Here is a 14130-nt window from a genome sequence, read left to right on the forward strand (position 1 = left end):
GTTGTTTTTGTTTATTAGAGTATCTGTGAAGATTCTTGATTATTATAGTATTGTAGATGCTTAAAATCATCCCAAACACTATATTAATTTATTTAATGTTTTCCTTGACACTATAATTAATTATATAATTATTAATTATATGTATCATGTTCCTCTACTTATTTAATTAAATAGCTGGTTCACTTCCATAATGTATTTAAATTTAATTTGAATACTTTCCCCTGATGTGTTAAATTTATTTTATGTATAGTGCTCCATAAATCCTCCTTTTAAATAAATTCTAATTTATTTAATTTCCCCCACTTTATTAAATTCTCTAATCTTATGATTAAATTAAATCCTATTTGATTTAATCCTAATCCCATTTGAAAGCTAGCCTACCACTCATCACTCTCATCCTTCTAAGCCTACCACTTGCTGAATCCGCTTTATTAATCTTGACCTCCCTTTTAACCACCTTTTAGCCCCTAAGTGGTTGCTCATACATGTGTGAACAACTCAATCCCTAGGAGCAACCCTTTCATTAACTTCTCCAAAAGGACTCTTACATCCTTGTCCCTACATTCCTTTCCCCAAGGTTGCTCACACATATGTGAGCACACCTTGAGCCACCCAAATCATAAAGGCTTATTTTGACTTTTACATGGATTGTCCTTTAGCCCATGTGTCTCCCTTGTGACACCTATGTGGATGCCACATAGATGCCACCTCCTCAAGGTCTCCCTTGAGCCTATAAATAGAGCCCTTGTCTCAAGCATTTTTCATCTCCTCCATTACATTGTTATCATGCTAGTATAGTGTTAGAGATTTTCAAAGATTTTCATGCATTGTGCTAACCTTTGGTAGTTTATTTAGATTCATTTTATTTGCATTGGTAACTTAGTTATTTTTCTTACATCCACCTCCATTATCCTTAAATACATTCAAGAATGGTTGCTTCCATAGCCATTTCTTGAGGTGTTCTTCACTCATTTAGCATAGATTCATACTCATTTTCATATTTTCATCATCTTGGAATTCAATAGTTGTGTTTGAGGAGAGCACATCCACATCCCTCAATCTTGAGCACACCAACAAGGTCTCATTTGGGTCCCCTTGTTGAGTTCCTTTTTTGACATATATATTTTGGCACATTTGATAGGACCCACATCCCTATTCCAAGAGAAATTGATCAAAAAATTTGCAGGTTTCTAGAAACACAGTGCACTATCATCTCTGTTCGGATATAATATCGTTTGTGCATATGCTTTGTCATCTCTAAAGATCATCATCTATGTAGTTTGATGTCTATGACATTGACACACTCAATGTCACCTTAAAACTTGAAACCAATCCTTTTTCTTTTGTCTCTGTGGTTTGACATCTATGCGTATTTAACTTTGTCATCTACATTTTGGTGGCTAGAAGTTTCATTTTCTACGTGAACTATTATCTCTACCTCTACAAATCTTAAGAATTATCGTCTACATTGTGGGTGGCTGCAGTTTTGAAGTGTCATCGTCTATGTTAACTGACGAATCCACCTTTGTGAATTTCAAGATTTGTCATTTGCATTTTGGGCAACTGCAGTTATAAAGTCTCCATTCATTTTTGTCTCTACTAATTTTGGTGACTCCAAGTTTCATTTTTTTTTATAATATAGCCTATCATCTATGATCTACAAGTGTAAGTATCAGCTATAACTTGCTCCATTCTATTCTATTGTTTGTGTTTTGTCATTTTTGATATTTTATCGTCTACACTTGTATTTTGTTGTCTGTGATATTTGATAGATTGGTTCATATTTTAAAGTTATTTATACTCAACTCATTATCTATTTAATATACATGGATTAATGATAATATTTTATTGCAGGAGAAAAACTTCAGAGGACTTTAGAATTAGGAGATAAATGAAGTTGTATGGTTTAATAATTTGTCCTTTGAATGAATGGTGTAAATAATCTCATAAAATCCAAATCAACTTTGGAATGCATTTAAAAGTAACATTACACATACTCTTAAGTGTCTTAAATAGAATTTACACACATTTCATTGGAATGGATGTTCAAACACAATCTTGAATGCCTTAAAGGAATTAATAAGTTTTTCATTGGAATGGATGTGTAGAATAACAAAATGCAATCTTGAATGCTTTAAAAGAATTGACAAGCTTTTCATTGGAATGAATGCTTAGATAACAAAATACATTGTTAAATTCCTAAAGATCAAAGAAGAATGTGATGAAATATTTCAATTTGGGCTTAAAACATTCTCATAAAATCTTGAATGCCTAAGGGACAAAGAAGATTGCTATGAAACATTTGGACTTGGTGCTTAAAATGAACACACTTAATCTTGAATGACTTAAAGGAACTTGCTCTATCCCTATTGATTTTCTTATGTTGATGCTGGTTGATTTATTTTTATTTACAAATCCTCAATTTATTATGTTGACGATGTTGTCAAGTTAGAAAGATTTTTGCATGCTTAAAAATGAGTGTCTTCAAGAGTAGATAGAAAATCTAAAGCTTCAATTGAAAAAAAACAAGTATCTTTTAAAGCCTGAGGCCACTTACATATTCTCTCCTCTTGCACCTTTGGGTGATCTTGAGTGCACAAGAGATAAGTGGTCTTGTTTTATTTTTAGGAGGACTGCTTGGGGATTTCATCACCCGTTGGGATGACCTCAACTCCTATGTTTTGGCAGAGTATAAATACTAGGAAGTGAATCCAAAGACACCTCTCTTGGAAGTAAAATTTTGTCACTCTTGGCTAACCCCCAAAGAACTTTATACCTTTGGGAAGTGAAGGTGGGGATTTGGGTTACTGTCTCCTCCCACCTGTGTGGCATTATTTTATTTCATCTACAAATTTGGGCCTCACATACCTTGTGTATATCGAGGACACCCTCTAGTTGATGTTTGTACATCCTAGTTGAAACATTATTAGGATTGTTGATGTGTTCGGCATGCTTGAGTGTTTAAAATCCAAAACCAATACAAACATTAAACATATTTTAAAAAGTGAAATAGTGAGCTAAACATTTAGTGAGAAAAATGGTTTTAAGTAGGTCCTCTTGACCTACACTTATTTGCATAAGTCCTTGTATTTGGTCCAACATTTGAGATTCATTGGGTCTTTTCTTCACAATATTTTTGTAAAATTCTTGTGCTTGGTCTTATAATTGGGGTTGTTTTGTTCTTGCTATGTCTGACAAAGTCAAACTTAAGAAGGTGAAGTTATCCAAACCATTTTCCTACAAGGAAAGAAAAAGCCTAGGACACAGTGATAAACAATTCTGATACACCACCAAAGGCATAAAAAAGGAAGAGGATAAGAAGGATTGTTATGATAGAATTTTGTACAATACAAAAATCTAAGAATAGTCCACTTTCCCAAGAATAAACCCAAGATTTCTATTTCCAAAGAGACAAGATTAGCTAACCACATAGTGATCATATCACCCTCATTTTCCACATCAATATATTCCCGTCTCTTTTTTTTTTTGAACCTTCTAGTCTTCCATTTGCAAAGTTTCCTCTAGAGAGCATGATCATTTGAACTTTAATCCTTCTGCCCAAGAACATCTTAGTCACAAGACTTCTGAGATTACAACACTAGAGCTTTATCCACAAGAAAATGTTTATCATAGTTGCACTCACTTATTTGGGATCACAAGTCCATCTCCAAATATTGAGTTCTCTATTCAATGTCCTATCTTACCTAAATATCATTTGTCCATCTTTGATAGGAAAAAGATACCTTTATCTTATATCACACTTGGTTTGCAAAATCAGAAAGGCCTTTTGTTCACATTTAGGTTGTTTTATGCTCTAGTCATCATTAGCACAATAACATACACACAAACCTTGAGGTATTTTCCCTTTTTTCATATAAGATTCAGTTGCTCTCTTACATTTTATCCTTCCACAACCTTTCACCCATCATTTTGGTTACAATTGTATGGTACACACACAATTTGATAGATTCACATTTAACCCCATTTCTCATTTATTGGAATCAATAAGGCAACAAGAGATGAAGAACCCTTTTCCTCATCAATCAACCTCATTGGGGGATGAATTTCCCCCTAGTATAAACTTTTCTATGCCTAACTCAACATCCATGGAGGAACCTAAGAATCCCTTTTGAAACACCACTATAGGTAGTAACACACATGATCAGGAAGAAGCATACCAAGACAAAGACCTTGTTTAGAATGATAACATTCCTAATGATGTTTAGAAATTTCTTCCAGACCCATACAACTTGGAGATGTTGGAAAATTCTATTATGAAAAATAGAACTACGATATTCCTAAACCTTATCATGGATGGTGTTAATGTCCCTACAACTTTTGATGAAAGTACTTTGTTTAGACAAATCACCAAAGATGGTGTTCCAATGCTCCCAAATTCTACCATAGCACAAACATCTAGTAAAGGAAAAGAACCTGTGATGGGAACCAATTCTACACCTACGTCAGTTATCGACAAACCATGCTCCAACTAAGTGCATAACACATCCAGCAAATCATTAGTGCTATACCCAACATAACTACACATACTAGCATCTCATAGTCAACCTAAATAGGACCAACTATATGATGCTTAAACATTGGAAGAGTACCTGTCCAGCAAGTGGTAGTGACAACCCAACCAATGTATTCCTCTTATCTACACATGCCAACAAATATGCTAAAAACATCAGTGCCAATCCCAACAACTGCATACCAATATCATTTAAAATGGAGTACCACCACCTCGACCACCTCATAATCCTCCACCACCTTACAATCCATTTGGCAACTCATATAACTTTCAAGGAGCATTCACCATTAACTCACAACCATCACATATACAACCAAACCAATATGTGGCCCAACAATTACATGAACTCTAGAGTTTTGTCCACAATATGAGCAACAAGGAGGTGAAAGATTTATCTTTTGAGGAAATTTTCCCTTTTCCATTTGATAGACCTATCAACATAATACCATTTTTGCCAAACTTTGAGATTCCCAGATTTGACAAATACACAAGAGAAACATGTTCTATCACACACCTCAAAGAGATTTATGTCTATGTGAAGAAAGTTTCCTACAATGAGGATTACCTCAAGAGGCTTTTCACACAAAGTCTTGGAAGTTCTACACATGAATGGCTAATGAACTTACCTAGAGGATCCATCACCTCCTTCAATGACTTGATAGGAAAATTTGTAGCACAATATTCATACAATATTGAACATCATGTTTCCTCAAGTGATTTGTACAACACAAAACAAATAAATGGTGAAATATTTTCTCATTTTCTATAAAGATGACAACATCTTGCAAATCGCATGCCCTACAAAATTGAAGACTCACACCTTGTAGACATATTCATCAAAAATTTGATTTCAAAGATATCTTTCCCAATGAAGATGGCTAGTCTTGAAGAATTCAAAACATTAGTCAAGAAAGGAAAGATCATTGAAAATGGAATCTTAGACAAGGGTTCCATTAAACATTATAGCTCTTCATCATCGACTAGTGAAATGGACCATAATGGAAAGACAAAATTCTGGTCCAAAAAAAAGGCATCACTCATGATGGTGTCACTGATGTTAAGAGTGTGCAAAATGTTCAAGGTGGAAATAATAAGAACAACTATCATCATCAAAACAACAACAATTCAAATCATGACACTCAGAATTAGAATCAAAATAACAATCAGAACAACCAACCACCTCGTAATCAAGCACAATTATTTCCTTGCAATAAAAACAATACTAATAACAACTACAATCACAACTATGACTAAAATAGAAAGCTCACTAGCTTTTGTGAACCCTTGGATGCCATATTCCAGAAGCTAGTAGAACACAATTTGATGGTCTTTCCCAACACAAGACCTTTTTACGAAAATCAACCCAAACCCAAGTGGTATAGAGATAATGAATTTTGCAATTATCATTTTACCAAAGAAAATGACACTAGGAAGTGTATCAAGCTCATAATATTCATCTAAAACCTTTTCGATGATGGGGAAATTGAGTTTGAGGGAGGACCATCCTTTAAAAATGCTAAACTGAAGATCATTCAAAAGCCATTCTCTGACCACAACAATGACAACAACAAAAACAATATCAATTGAGCTTCCACATATAATGCATTCCATTATGAAGTTATTCAACTAACCACATATCAGGCTTTGACTTATTATTTGACAAAATAGAAACAAATGATATGTGTGGCTTTGACTCTATGTGTTGGCCAGTACAAAGTTTCCAACTGCCAAATCTCTCTCACCATTCATCATGGGATTAAACTATCTATTCCATTAGCTCTAGGTGGTTGGTTAAACCCTAGCCCTAGGCTCCTCCTATCCCATTGAGTGTTCAAATGTTCTTGGGCATGCCAAATCGAATCAACCCTAAAAGTCACTAAATGCCATAGGGCAACAATCTTTTACGGGGCATATCTCAGAGCTCGTGTGAGGTATGGATATAATTTTGGGTGCTACAGGACCATGTTGTGGAGACCTACAATAACCTCTCTCTTTTTGGAGATCTAATTTCATTTAGATTTTGTGGCCCCATCTTGGGTGATGCTAAAAATTGCAGTGTTGGTCAATACAAAGTTGCCAACTATTGAATCTCTCTCATCGTTCGTCATGGGATTGAACTATCTATTATGTTAGCTCTAGGTGGCTAGTTAAACCCTAGACCCTAACTCCTCCCATCTTGTTGAGCACTCAAATGTTCTCAGCCATGCCAAACCAAATCGACCCTAAGAGTTACTAAATGTCATAGGGTAGCAATCTTTAACGGGGTATATCTCAGAGCTTGTTTGAGGTATGGATGTGATTATGGGTGCTACAAGACCATGTTGTGGAGACCTACAATAACCTCTCTCACTTTTTGGAGATCCAATTCCATTTAGATTTTGTGGCCCCATCTGGGGTGATGCTGAAACTTGTAGTGTTGGCCAGTATAAAGTTGTCAATTGCCGAATCTCTCTCACCATTTTTCGTGGGATCAAATTGTCTATTCTATTAGCTACAGGTGGCTAGGTAAACTTGATCCCTAATCTCCTTCCATCTCATTGAGTGATTGAACATTCTCGGGCATGCCGAACTGAATCGTCCTTAAGAGTCACTAAATGCCATAGGGCAGGGATCTTTGATAGGGCATATCTCGGGGCTCATGCAAGGTATGGATGTAATTCTAAGTGCTACATGACTATGTGGTGGAGACTTACAATAACCTCTCTCTCTTTTTGGAGATCTAATTCTGTTTAGATTTTGTGGCCCCATCTTGGGTGATGTTGAAACTTGTAGTGTTGGCCAGTACAAAATTGCCAATTACTGAATCTCTCTCAATGTTCATCATGGGATTGAGCTATCTATTCTATTAGCTTTGAGTGGCTAGGTCAACCCTAGCCCCAAGATCCTTCTATTCCATTGAGCACTCAAATGTTCTTGGGTATGCTGAACTAAATCGACCCTAAGAGTTATTAAATGCCATAGGGCAACGATCTTTGACAGGTTATATCTTTGAGCTCGTGTGAAGTATGGATGCGATTCTAGGTGCTATAGAACCATGTTGCAGAGACCTACAACAAAATATCTTACTTTTTGGAGATCCAATTCCATTTAGATTTTGTGGACCCATCTCAGGTGATGCTGAAACTTGTAGTGTTGGCAAGTACAAAGTTACCAACTACCGAATCTCTCTCACCATTTTTCATAGGATCAAACTGTCTGTTCCATTCACTTTGAGTGGCTAGGTAAACTTTATCCCCAAGATCCTCATGTCTTTTTGAGCACTCAAACATTCTTGAGCACGCCAAACTTAATCAACCCTAAGAGTCACTAAATGCCATAAGGCAGTGATCTTTGACGGGGCATATCTTGGAGCTCATGCAAGGTATGGTTGCAACTTTGGGTGCTACAGGATCATGTTGCAAAGACTTACAATAACCACTCTCTCTTTTTGGAGATCTGATTCCATTTAGATTTTGTAGTGGCCCCATCTCGAGTGACGTTGAAACTTGTAGTGTTGGCCAGTACGAAGTTGCCAACTACCGAATCTCTCTCACTGTTTGTTATGGGATCAAACTGTTTGTTCTCTTAGTTCCAAGTGTCTAGGTAAACCCTAGCCTCAAGCTCTTCCCATCATATTAAGCACTCAAATGCTCTTGATCATTTCGAACCTAATCATCCCCAAGAGTCACTAAATGCCATTGGGCAATGATCTTTGATGGGGCATATTTTAGAGCTCCTGCGAGGTATGGATGCAATTCTGAGTGCTACAGGATAGTGTTGTAGAGACCTACAATAACCTCTCTCTCTCTCTCTCTTTTTGGAGATCCAATTCTATTTATATTTTGTGGCCCCATCTTAGTAGATGCTGAAGCTTATGGTGTAGGGCACCTAGGTGGCAACTAGATATCTTATCCAATGATGGAGACTCATGATAGAAGGTAAATGGGTGATCATACACCTCATTTTAAACATGTGTTTTTTTTTTATGTTAATAAGGTAATCCTTTTTTTTATGGTCAAGGAACTTGAGGTCACCTATAAACCCAAGTTGCCTTAGTCCTAAGGATTTTGTTGTTGTTGTTGTTGTTTTTATTAATAAGTTGATTCAATAAGTGTTTTGAGAGTCAGTAAACCTTATACATGTCCTATGTGTTACCAAAAACCACTGAATTAAGTTGTAGGAAGTGTTAGTGCAAAAATTGTATTTTGCAATTAAAGTTGCTCACAACTTTTTGTTAATTTTAGAAATTTTGTGGAAAATGTTGAAATTAACCTTGTAACCAATCAAACCTATTGGTAATCAATTGGAATGGATGTCAAATGATGAAAATTCCCTCTATGAATTTAGAGTAGGCATAAGGTGTTGGTGATTATTAAGTTCCTTTTATATGGCAAGGAATCACTACTAATGTTAAATTTGAATATAGGATCATTGAGTTATTGTCAAATATCATTACTTCATGTTTAGAACAACAAACCCATACTTTTTCATAATGAAACACCACTTTAGTTGCATGTTATCACTGAATGGAGTTAGTGGAAGATGTTAAGGATCTTCTTGGTTGTCTTAATATCCATTTCATGAGTTTGAAACATAATCACTTCCCTTTGTGAAGAGTTCCAGCTAAAAATCAACAAATTACATGTTGTTGCAAAGAAAATACAGTCATAGGATGTTGGAAGATTTTTTTCACTCATAGGATGTTGAAGAATCTCTTGGAAGGGTGGAATAGATGATAGACTAAAGTTTTTGAGATAGTTATTAGGTGTTCCTTGAAGTGTCTAAGGTGTTAGTTTGATGCAAGAAGTTGATTATGACCCATTTCTCAAATTTGCTCATTTTTTCCTTATTGCTTCCCAAGTCTTGAATAGGAAAAGTGATCAAGTAGTTTTATGAAGTTGGGTAGAAGTTTTTTCAATGTTGTAACCAAGTTGGAAAGAGTCTTTGAAGACACTTAGGAAGGTGGGAAAGGTAGTTTGCCTTAAAAGTGTTCTTGTTAGAAATCCACTAGCTTTTGGTGTGAGCACTTTGCACCATTTTGGATGCAAATTACATTAAAATGAAATACATGAATGTACTTAAAATATAAACAAGAAAAACAAGATGTATATTATATGATAACCAATAATGTCATACATGAATGAACATATAATATATTATGATAACCAAGATTGTCATACATCAAAAAACATATAATATATTATGATAACCAATAATGTCATACATTAACAAACATATAAAATATTATGATAACCAAAAATGTCACACATGAACAGACATATCATATATTAATCAATAATTTCATAAGTCTAATAATGTCATGCATCAAATATATGTCATACATCAAATATAAAATGTCATATATACATCAAATGTATATCAAATATGTCCACTAACATAAAATCCAACATATATGTCCACTAATGCAAATACATGTGTGTCTATCCCTATATCTTCTCCTTCCCATGAGGGGAAGGAAACAAATCCCTAGAGGGCTTCGATCCTTGTGTGGAGGGAGATGATGGGGATGATGGGGTCTTCCTGACACCTTCGCTCATCCTCTTGTTTAGGCTCTAATCTAATTGAAACTGATACAAACAAAGTAGATATGAATTAATAATTATTATACATTGAAATCCGATATATGTACATACAAAATTAATAATTTTCTTATTGCCATCAAATAGTCACTTTGTACATCCACCTCATAAGCTCTCAGACGATCGGGCATAATAATGCCCTACAACAATTCAATCAATATAATCACTTATAAATAACATTTGAAATTTCAATACTAACTATTATAAAAAATAAATAAAACTAAAAAAATTCTTTCATACCTTGGTCAATGGCTCTGAACTAGCCATCGTGGAAGTAACTCCATGATCAAGGGACTGGCGAAGATGAGGTGGAGTCTCAGATGTCAACAATTGCATGTCATATAATACAATTTACATGTAACATGAAACATGAAACAAATATAATCAAATTAATTAAATCAACATGAAACAAATGTACCTCTACAAAGCTTGTATCATGCCTAGGCTCAGAGTCCCTTATGAATGTCGATGGTCCAGTAGAGAATAGATGCACATGGATAATTATTTTTGTCAATCCTTCATATGATCACTTAATAAATATATGTATTAATTTAAATGATTAAATCAATACATACCTCTCAACTTGTCAACGAGATGCAAAATGGGGCTGGGGAATCTATAATAGGGCCATCAACACTCTTACCCTAAATTTAGAACAATGTCAATACATGCTAATTAATTAGTCATTCACTATACATACAAAATGTGATCAAATTAGTTTATTATAATTGTAATTTAGTTGTATGTCAATGCTAAATGTGTCACTTAGGAACTCATCGGTGACTAGTACATCATCCATACTGTCTCCAACATGACTTCCAAATGTGCATAAGGATCCACATGATGTTCACATATGACCACAATGCACAGAGGGCTCCTCCTCAACTAATGCACTGATGTAATGAATAAGGGTCTGCATCAAAGCATTGATAGTCCCTAGAGTATTGGTCTCTACATGTTCCTTCACAACTAAAGAAATAATCACATGGTCACCCTATCGCTTGACAATAGGCACCCTAACTACATTAGCATCACGATGTGTCCCCGACCTCTCAAATGATGACCCCCAACCTCTACCCTGAGATTCTAGCATATCAAAATAATTGGGGATCTCCCCAAGGACAAATTCATAATACAATTTCTTTAAGAAATACATTGGAACCTCATGATTTTTGTAGGGAGAGGCATTAAAGACCATCCACCATCTATCCCAAAAGTTATTTCTAATATCATCATGTGTGGGAACCTTTTAGTTGCATGTTTAACAGTGTCTTGTTCTTAAGGCTTTTTAAACAATGCACAAATGCTACCTTTTTCTATTTCCTTTTTCTTACCATTGATCTCAAATTGGTTTTGACAATTGAGTGTCAACACACTTAAGAAATTTTTCAAGTTGATGCCAAGTATAATATAGATGCCAAGTTACAATAAGTGTCAAGCCAAAAATTCAACAAGTGTCGAGTCATTCAAATGCTAAGCAAACAGACAATGCCAAGCAAGTTTCAAGTGCTGAGTAACTAATAGATGCCGAGAAAAGTTTAAGTGTCGAGCAAGATAGAATTTAGTATGTGCCAAGCATCAATAATTAATAAGTGCCAAGTAACATAGAATCAACATATGAGTTTATGCCTTGACAAACTAAGATGTAAACCATTTTTGAGCTGACATATGGATAGATCTCAAAGAATTAAGAGATAAGATCGAATCTATTTGATTCTCTATACAATCAACATGCAACCAATCAGAATTTGATTCTCTATTTGATTCATACCTAACCCTAAGTCATGAAATCCTTTTAAGGAGGTTGAAGCCCCATAATTCATTGATAGATAGAGTGTGCAAAAATAGAATTCATGCAAGGAGATAATACTAGCAAAGTCTGAAGGAAGTGAAAGGGGTGAATTGACTTAGAAGAAGGATAGAACTGCAAATCAGTTAGAAGAATAGAGTATCAGTACTACAAACAACTTCATACTAGATTAGTGAGGATAAGATTGGAAAGACCAAGGATCTGAAATCAGCAATAGTAGATTGCAAGTAATCAGGTCAAACATTCTACTATACTTTTTAACAATTGTATTAGCAGAATGAAATCCTATGGAGATAGGTTGGTTTAACAACCATTGTATAAAGCCTTTAACAGGGTGACATTCTAATTGAATGTTTTGTAAATCCTTTAGCTAGGTACACCTTTGATAGAGTGTTAAAATCCTTTAATAGGGTAGGATCTAACAATCCTTGTAAGCTTTAAATAGAGCAAGCCTTTCATAGGGTAGATCATGAGAATGGTCAAAATATGTAACCTTAATAGGTGAACTTTATTGTTGCAGTAGTGAAGAGTTGTGGGTGTCATACCCACCCCAGTTTTACCTTCTCATTGGAGGGTTTCTAGGTAATCATATCTAGTGTCAAGTGTTTATGTGGATACATTTTCTTTATATGTTATTTTAACATGTTCATGCATGCAATGTTTTAAAATTAGAAGTTTTATTGGTTAGAGTTTAGTACTTCTAATTCATCCCCCCTCTCAGAAGTATATTTCCCACTTATAAATCCCAATAATTGGTATTAGAGCTGAGTTCTCATTAGCAGAAGCCTTACAACTTGGAGAAAAGATCTTGAGATGGAAGTCTACAAGTTGAAAAAATACATTGAGAATTAGGAGATTGAGATGCATCTCTTACTGCAACAATTGGATGAAGCCATAAATTCCTTGAGGAGTTCGCCAATGAGAAGGAAAGAGAGTGCTATAGCTAAGAATGACACTCAATATAGCAGATGGTAACTCATGTGAGTTTGATGTAGCAATTATAGATCTCATGGACAAGAACAGAGCACAAGCTAAAGAGATTAGAAATCTCAAGTTGGAGCAATAATCACAATCAATATTGCTATGTGAAGTAACTGAACAAAAGAAGAAAACCATTGAGGATAAGCTCATGATTGAAGAAGACAAAAGAATTTTGTCAAACAGATTAGAAGAAAAATCAGCAGAGTTGTCTAGGATCTCAAACATGTAGTTGGATGCCTTGAGCCAAATGATGAATGCCCATCATGAGTTGAATGTCAAGGACATTGAAATAACTACACTGAAGTTGCAAAATGAGCAACTGTAGAATGACATAAAAAGAGAGAAGAAGTTTGCTAAAAGCTTCAACAAGCCAAATGAAGCCATCAAGTACTTTGAGCAACTACTGAAATCTTTTAGATTCAGTAAAGACACATCAGGTTTGGGCTACACAAGCATTGAAGAAGGAGAGTCATCCAAAACCACTGAACAAAGAAATGACAAAGGTAAGAACTCCAAACCCACTTGTCATCATTGTGGTAAGAAAGGACATAAAGCTAATTTTTGTAGGAACAAGAATGGTAGTCAGAATGCTAAGCCAAAGAACATGATCCATTGTTACAAGTGCAACAAACAAGGTCATCAGGCACATGAATGTAGGACTAGGACCATGCATACACCAATATTTGAAGGACACTGCTACAATTGTTAGAAGTATGGACATAAAGTCTTTGAATGTAGATCCAAGATCACATGGTCATCAAACAAGGGAAGAAGCCATGAAAATTCCTATAATTGGGATTAGAACACAAGACATAGTTGTTACTACTATCAAGAGTATGGATACATCCCTGAAAATTGCATAAGAACACATTTCAATTGAAGCTAAAGCAGATGGTTGAGCCAAACTACATGCATTAGTTGTTTGAAGACTGGTCATATCAGCAAGCATTGTCCAATAAGATCAAAGACACTGAACTTAGACTCAAACAAGGGAAAAGGCAAGCTAGATGTTGAGCATATTAGAGGAGAGATGAATAAGACATGGAAGAAGAAAGATGGATGCAACACATCAAATGAAGGGATCACTTCACCTAAAGGGTCAAGTGGTCACACTTCATCAAACTATGCAAAAAGTTATGTGGGACTGATATTTAAATGTTTTATCATACATCAGTTCCTAGAATAAGTTAGTACTAAAAGGGATATATCAACATGAATAAAGGTGCAAG

The sequence above is a fragment of the Cupressus sempervirens genome, chromosome 8, assembly GCF_028749045.1.
Source record: "Cupressus sempervirens isolate cs-2001-9-10 chromosome 8, ASM2874904v1, whole genome shotgun sequence".
Lineage (NCBI taxonomy): Eukaryota > Viridiplantae > Streptophyta > Pinopsida > Cupressales > Cupressaceae > Cupressus > Cupressus sempervirens.